This window comes from Aulonocara stuartgranti (genome assembly GCF_965226115.1).
Source record: "Aulonocara stuartgranti genome assembly, chromosome: 15".
NCBI classification, from domain to species: domain Eukaryota; kingdom Metazoa; phylum Chordata; class Actinopteri; order Cichliformes; family Cichlidae; genus Aulonocara; species Aulonocara stuartgranti.
The window spans coordinates 37,549,083-37,557,499 of NC_138951.1; positions in this window are offsets into that span (position 1 = coordinate 37,549,083).

Sequence of the window (8,417 nt, forward strand, 5' to 3'; positions counted from 1 at the left end):
TCCGTTAACAGGCAACCCACGCACAGTAGATGTGCTCGCTGTGAGGTCTCGCAGCAAGCTATCATACGGCGCATTTCTGGGCTTTTAAAAAAAAACTATGCGTCGCCAGGTGTTTCATCGGATTTCAGGTGTTACCTCCTTTGACAGTATCACCTTAAAGCACTTGTTGCAGGCTGCTGAGTTTGCATATTTTGCTGTGAAGTACAGCCAGACTTTTGACCGCTTCGCCTTGGCCATTTTTAATCTGTAGCTCTGCTCTAAAAGAACGTACGTACCTGGCCCCGCCTACTATCCTCGGAAACGTAAAATGATTGGCTAGAATCTAAAGTGTATCACAGCTCAGGAAAAAAAAGCACCGAAATGTGCGCTGCTTTTCGGTCTGGTTACTACCATTTATGTCAGAACCGGTGCCATCATGGCACCGGACACCGGTACCCATCCCTAGTCTTGAGCGAGTTGTGATGCATATTTTGCTTCCCTTCCTTTTATAAGAACCCTTATTTAGCCAGGAACTCCTATTAAGATCAGATCTTTTTCACAGGGAAGAGTTGGTCAAGCAAGGCAGCCAAAAATATTAAAAATACAACAAGCTCAGCATAATATATAAGATTTCCTATTTTCCTATTTAGTCTAAAAAACGCAAATTGTTCAATCCTTTCAGGTTCTCATTAAAAACTTCAGGCTTGCCTACACTCTCACCAATTCTTCCAGGAAAAGTGGTCAAATATTCAGTCAGAATTATGAAAGTAGCGCGTGGATAGTCTTTGGGGCCTTTTAGTTTGAGAATATGCTTCACTTCTGATTCAATAGTCTTCTCCATTTCTAAAACAAAAGGCAGAGTCCTGGGTAGTTATCCCCTTGTGGGGTTTGGCCCCTTTAGAGATGGTCTTGAGGGCCACTGTCAAGTGTTCCTCTGACTGTGAGGTGTCCACACTTGAAAAAGACCAGACTTTGAATTTCACTCAACTTTATTTAGACCAACTAGTTTGATAGCTGGTAGGTAGCAGCAGGTAAAAAACCTTTCAACACAAAAATAAAGAACATTTCATTAACCATTCAGATAAATTACACAGAAGACAGATGAAATAACAAAATACACTTCAGTAAAGCCATTTACCATGTGGTTAACTGTGTTAATTTAACTGTGGTTCTTAAATAAATATACACAATGTGTCTTCTTTGCATTTAACACTTTTTTATAAACAATTGTATTTTAAAGTATACATTTTAGAGTTCACAAACATTTTAATAGACTTTAACTAAGGATTTTCTTTACAAAGAATTATTTTCCTTAAATCAAAACCAAACATTTATTCACTAGTTTTACGATCCACCCAAGGATTTGGGGTAACTATTTTTAATATTAATTAACATAAATATGTGGGAACACTAACTGCACAAACAATTTATTCAAACTTAAACATTCATTTTTGTCAATATAATTAAACTTAAATGCAGCAACTATTTCCCTAAGCGTAAAACATTTGCACAACTGAGCTTCCATAGTCCCAGATACATCTGCAAAAGCAAAATGTGAACTCAAGAGCTTACCGATAGCCTGTCTTGTTCAAAGTCTTCCTCACAGTGGAAAAGTGCTTTGTTTGCCGTCCTCTCAGTATGTTGCACCTGGGTCAAATGACTGCTGCATGCATTTAAAGGTTTACTCGGCACGCCCACCCTTGATTGCTCTAATGTGGCTCACCTGGCAGGGCGGCACACACCAGGCCGTGCTTAGTTGTTGATTGCACCCAAGGTCTAATCAGCGGCCATGGGTAAGCAGCAGCACCGAACAGGTAGAGGGCAGGAGGAGGAAAAGAGGAATAACAGCCACACCTACTAGGTCAGCGCGACAGCCACTGACCCACTATGTGAGCCAATGTGTGAAAAAAAATGGGTGGGTTGTCACCATCACTTTGAGACTTTCACCCAAGTTATGATGTGGCCTATTGAGGTCATCTGAGTCGTGGTATGAATTGAAGCACCTAGGAAGCGATCCCTGGTTGTGGTAAAGACCCACACCTTTTTTTTTTCACACAAGTACCCATATGATGACTCACATAATCAATAGAGGGTCAAGGACCCTCAGGACCACCTCCAAAAGGTGACAAACCCCACTAGGGTTAAATACCTGGGACTCTACATCTTTTGTTTTAGAACAAAGAAGATTCTTGGATGAGAGGTGAAATGTCTTCACAAACCTAAAGAAGTCCAGTTGCCTTCTTTTTTCAGTCTCCTAAGACTTAACAGATTAGAAAAGTGCTTGTGTGAACGGGTGTGAGTGGATGAATGAATTAGTTGTATAAAGCGCTTGGAGTGCTCAGATAGAGTAGAAAAGCACTATATAAGAACCAGTCCATTTACCATTTACCACCATGAACTGGATGACTGAGAACAAGCTTGTTGATGGCTATCGAAAATGTCTAGTCAAATGTAACTTGCTAAGAGATATTAAATCAAATATACCCCTGCATGTATACTTTTGATCCTTTTTTTCCTTCCCCGCCTGTCCCGTTTGGTTCTTTTGCCATCAGAATTATCGTCTAAAGGCCAAGAAAGATGCCCAACGGATTTACTTTACCAAATGGACCAATACGGCAAGCCCCCTTGCCGTATTGGTCCATTTGATTGACCTTTGTTTTTATTGTTTATTTTATCTTAACTTGCTACACACGGGACATACATGACTGGGGGAAAGAAAAAGGAGATTGAGAGGTAGGGGAAGAAAAACAGTGTGGAAGAGGAACGGTGATAAAGGGCAAAAAACAAAAACAAAAACAGACAAAAAAAAAAAAATACATATATCAATCACCTGGATCATCTGTTGAGAAAGGGAGGGGAAAAAAAGAGCAATATAATAAACAACATCGTGATAATCTATGTAAATATAACAGTAAATGCCAAATGTTGAATATTATTTTGCAGCACGTAAGATCGACAGTGCACAGTGTGCTTTGAGGTAGCAGCCAAAAAAGGTGTAGTTTATGTCTGTGAGCACCCGTGTGTACACCTGTGAGCATGAGCGCGCTTGTATTCAAAAGGTTCCTTCATGTAACGATGTGCTAGAGGGTGTGGGGAGCCATTGCCCCGTCCACCAGGGCATGAAGCAGGTATGGAGGAGATCCAGGCTCCAGACATCCAGAGACCCTCAGAGCACAAGAGACCAAGGAAGACCAACGGAGCGGCAACCGTGCCACTCTCCCGGAAAGAGCTGAGGAGAGCCCCAGATGAGGGGTCACTCCGCAGCCGCGGAGCAGAAGCCAGAGGGGGGTTGCAGGGACGTGCCCGTGAGCTCCGCCAGCAGCCAGCTGTGCCAGAGTGGACCAAGCCCCAGGCCCAGAGGCCGAGGGCACCCCACCCCCCAAAGGGGCCCAAGCGAGCCCCTGGCTCCGACAAGCAGCCACCAGGAGTGAACCGGTGCATACCTGAACAGCACACTGGACAGTACCGGTCTGACTTGGGAAACATGAAAAACTGGGTGAATCCGTAGACTGGGAGGAAGCTTGAGTTTCACAGCAGAGGGCGAAACGACCGTGTGGATGACATACGGCCCAATAAACCGAGGAGCCAGCTTGTGGGAGGAAACCTTAAGGGGAACATCTTTAGCCGATAGCCACACCTTCTGCCCTGGAGTGTACTGAGGAGCTGGTGATCATAGACGATCCGCATAGTGGCGGTGGCAGGCAGTAGCCTTCTTCAGTGCCTCCTGAGTCCGAGTCCAGACGTGGCAGCAGCACTGGAGATGGTGCTGGACGGAAGGCACAGCCAAATCAGCCTCTTCCTCAGGGAATAAGGGAGGCTGATAGCCTAGGGACACGTCAAATGGAGAGAGACCATTGGATGCAGAAATATGTGAATTGTGCGCATACTCTACCCATGGGAGATGTGCTGACCAGGTAGCCGGGTTATGGGAAACCACGCAGCGGAGCATGGATTTTAGTTCTTGGTTGAGTCTCTCAGTCTGTCCATTGGTTTGAGGGTGGTAACCAGAACTGAGGTTGGCTTGTGCACCTAGGGCTGAGCAGAAAGTTTTCCAAACCTGGGATGTAAATTGAGGTCCCCTGTCAGAAGTGACTTCAGCAGGAATTCCGTGGAGTTTGAAGACGTGGTCAATCATCAGTCTTGCAGTTTCCGTGGCAGTGGGTAGTTTTTCCAGGGCAATGAAGTGAGCTGCTTTAGAAAACCTGTCAATCACAGAGAGTATTACTGTTTTACGGTTGATCTGATATCCTCGTGTTGGTGTTGTTCCCAGATCATCATACTAAATGTTGTTCCAGGATCAACATTGCAAGTGACCAATCAGAATGTTGTGACGTCATACTTTTGCGACTTCGGGAAAAACCGGCGTAAAACAAAAAACTGTACTAAAGCTGCGTGAAACCGCCTCTGTCCGCCGATCAACGGACCCTGACCCTAACCGTAACCCTTTAATAAACAGTAAGCAGAATTGATATTGTCCTTGCAACATTGGAATTTCATAAATGCACGAATGGCTTGGCGCGCAAAAGAATAACGTCACAACAATGTGATTGGTCACTTGCAATGTTGAACCTGGAACAACATTTTCATGATGGTCTGGGAACAACACCAACACGAGGATATCAGATCATCCCTGTTTTACCTGCTGACCTAGGCAGTCCAGTGACAAAGTCCAGGGAAATGCGGGACCAAGGATGGGAAGGTACAGCTAGAGGTTGTAGAAGACTGGAGGGTCGCTGATTTCTTGTTCCTGGCCCACACGTCACAGGCAGAGACGTATTCCCGCACATCACGCTCCAGAGTTGCCCACCAGAAGTGACGACGTAGTAGTGCGATGGTGCGGCCGATTCCAGGATGGCAGGAAAACCCGGAGGTATGTGCCCACTTAATTACAGCCAAACGGGCTGCTGTGGGAATGAAGCAGCGACCTGGAGGACATGTGCCAGGGTCTGGCTCGTCCTGTAATGCTCGCTGGATGGATTCCTCTATGACCCAGGATGAAGATGCCACGCGGCAGGAGGTAGGAGCTGGTTCAGTGGGTTCAGCGTCTGGGTCGTAAAGACGAGACATGGCATCGGCCTTGGTGTTCTTGGAACCTGGACGGAAGGAGATGGCAAACTTGAAGCGATCAAAGAACAGAGACCAACAGGCCTGCCGGGCGTTTAGACACTTGGCAGTTTTGAGATAAGTAAGGTTTTTATGATCTGTGAAGATGGTGAATGGGTGTTCAGCTCCTTCCAATAGGTGACGCCACTCTTCCAGGGCTAACTTAATAGCCAGCAACTCTGTCTCCTACATCATAGTTGCGTTCAGCTGATGAGAGTCGACGCGGGAAAAAAAAAAAAAAAAAGAGCGCATGGGTGTAACTTGGCCTTGGGTCCTGAATGCTGTGAGAGGACAGCTCCGACACCAACATCGGACGAGTCAGCCTCCAGAACGAATGGCTTGGAGTGGTCTGGGTGACACAACACTGGAGCTGAGGTAAATAGTCGTTTGAGTCTACTGAATGCTGCCTCAGATTCAGGTGTCCAGATGAACTGTCTTTTGGTGGATGTGAGTGTAGTGAGATGAGTGGCTACCTGGCTGTAGTTGTGAATAAACCTCCGGTAGAAATTGGCAAAGCCAAGGAAATGTTGTAGGTGCTTGCGTGACGTGGGCGTGGGCCACTCCAGAATTGGCTGGATCAGTCTTCACCTGCCCCCCTGCGAGTATATAGCCAAGAAAGGTGACGGATTGTGCACGAAACTCACATTTCTCGGCTTTGACATAAAGTCGGTTTTCCAGGAGACGTTGGAAGACTGCTCGGATGTGGACATGGTGTTCCTGGGGGGTTTTGAAAAAAATGAGTATGTCATCTAGATAAACAAAGAAACTGGTTCAGGAAATCACGGAGCACATCGTTGACCAGGTTCTGAAAGACAGCGGGGGCATTGGTTAACCCAAACGGCATGACCAAATACTCAAAATGACCTAGGGGCGTATTGAAAGCCGTTTTCCATTGCAGAGATCCAGTTTGGAGATGTTGACTAGCCGGCTAGAGGGAAGCGGAGCACCAGGTAGAAGGTCGATAGCGCAGTCATAAGGTCCGTGAGGTGGCAATGATGATGCTTTGCGTTTACTGAAAACTTCTTGGAGGTCATGATACTCAGGTGGGACGAGGGTGAGGTCGACGGGATCTGTGTCTGAGGTGTTAGTGTCAGGGGAACCTGGCGGTAGGGCGGACGTGAGGCAGTGGACTAGATAAAAAAGGCTCCAATTAGCAATTTACTCCCAGACCAGTCTATGTGAGGGTTGTGTTTCTTTAGCCAGGGGTAGCCTAAGATGAGTGGTGAATCAGGAGAGGAGAAGGTGAACAAAGTAATGGCTTCACGGTGGTTTCCAGAGGTGACAAGGGTTACGGGGCCGGCCTGATGGGTTATCTGAGAGAATATTTGATTGTTCAATGCAGTAAAAGGGATGGGAGGATCAATTTTTTGGAGTGGCAACTGAAGGCGTCTAGCGATAGCTAAATCAATTAAATTTTGCTCTGCTCCAGAATCAACGAGAGCGTGGAGAGGGTGAGAAACCTGATCTAGACAAAGGGTGACTGGTAGAATTAACTGGGGTTTGGAACTGTAAGAGGATCCGCCCACCTGTATCCCTGAAATTACCGGCGGGCAGAGCCTTTTGGCCAAACCGGGCACTGTGCTAACCTATGCTCCACTGAGCCACAGTAAAAACATGCACCCGACCGAAGCCGTCGCTCTCTCTCCTCTGGTGTGAGACGAGAGCGGCCGATTTGCATAGGCTGAAGCTTAGCCACCAGATATGCTGAATCACTAGCAAAAGAACGGGGAGAATGTGTGAATGCGAGAGAACATTCTAGTAGAAAGGCAGTACAGCGACACTGCTCAGCGACGGAGTAAGGCTCGGGTTCTGGGAATGCAGCATTGCGGAAAACTGAGCCTGAAGGAGTGGCCTGAGCTGGGGAAGACTGGGGAGGTTCTGCCACGGGTGCAGGAGACGCCGAGGACGGGTATGGAGTAGTGGAAAGAGCTGACTGAATTTCCTGCAGGGAAGCTAAGATCTTAGCCTGAGTCTATGGCTTGGCACCGGGTGTCGAGGGCCTGCAACGCTTGCTCATGAGCCCCTAAACTGGCTCCCTGCTTGGAGACTGTTGCACGTACTGGGTCTGCTGAGTCCATATTCTGGCAAGTTCATACTGTCACGGGACCGAGTGTTCTGTACTGAACAGGACTCAGGCACAGAAACCCAGAGCAGAGACAGCAGATGGTGTAACAATAATTTATTAGGTTTAAGCGCTAGAAACGCAGCAAGGGCAAAAAACAACCAGATGTGGAGTTTGACATGGCGTGGCCTGGGAAACGTGGCTAGGGCGAGGGCTAGATGCAGAGTGGAGCTGAGCAAGGAACAGTCACACTGAAGAGAGAGGACAGTGGAGTTATGGAGGTAGTGGAGGTAGCTCTGAAGTGGTAAGTTGTAAGTATAGCAGTCCTTACTTGCAGTAGGGGACGCAGAGTGTTGAGAGGGGGGGGTGATGAGAATTCAGGGAGCTGAGTGGCGTGGCAAGGCTGACCTGAGATGCAGGGTCTTCAGATGGAGTGTGATGGCAGGAGGGCAGGCAGGTGAGGCACAGAGTGATTTTCAAAATGATTGCTTGGTATCCTGAGTCTGGAGGCGGCGCGTGAGCCAAAGTGAATCCAGCAAATGGGTTGATGACAAACTAGTAGTGAATGAACATCATCGTGTGGCTTAAATCCCTCTGGCTTGATTGCCTGCAATAGGCTCCAGGTGTGCAGGAGCTGGAGGAGGTGGCCCTGCCCAGGGGCGGATCCCAGGTAGGTTCAGGAGCCTTATGGAAATTCCAGCCACCCACCGCAGACCATGACAGACCCAGGTAGTGTTACCCTCTTCCCTGGGGTGGAGAGAAGCAGACCGCTCCCGACTCCACAGCAGCAGGGAGGCCCCACATTCCAGACCCCAATCGGACAGCCAACTCCTCCTCCCAGCCCCCCCGCCCCAACAGGCAACAGAGAACGGGGTGTGTGAAGACTCCAAACCTCCCTCCGCCCACTCATATGTAGTGTTGATGCATGTGTGTTCCAAGGTGCATTTAAAACCCAGGAGGGCATGGAGCTACCTGCCAGAGAACAGCAGGTAAGCGCATAGCCCCTCCCGGTATACTTTCGATCCTATGTGTAATAGAGAAAACACATTCATCCCCATGGTGATTGTGTGTAAACTTTTGACCACAAGTGTAATCTTGTTTCCCCAAAAAGAATTCCCGTTTTATTATTGCAAAACATTTTCCAGTTTTAGTAGGAGAACTGGAGTACTACACACCTACAGTATATTGTGTTTTTCAGTGTAGAATTTCCTTGCCCTTCTCATCTTCAGTACTTGTTAAATTTGGTTCCTGGATTTAAAAGTCTTTCCAACGG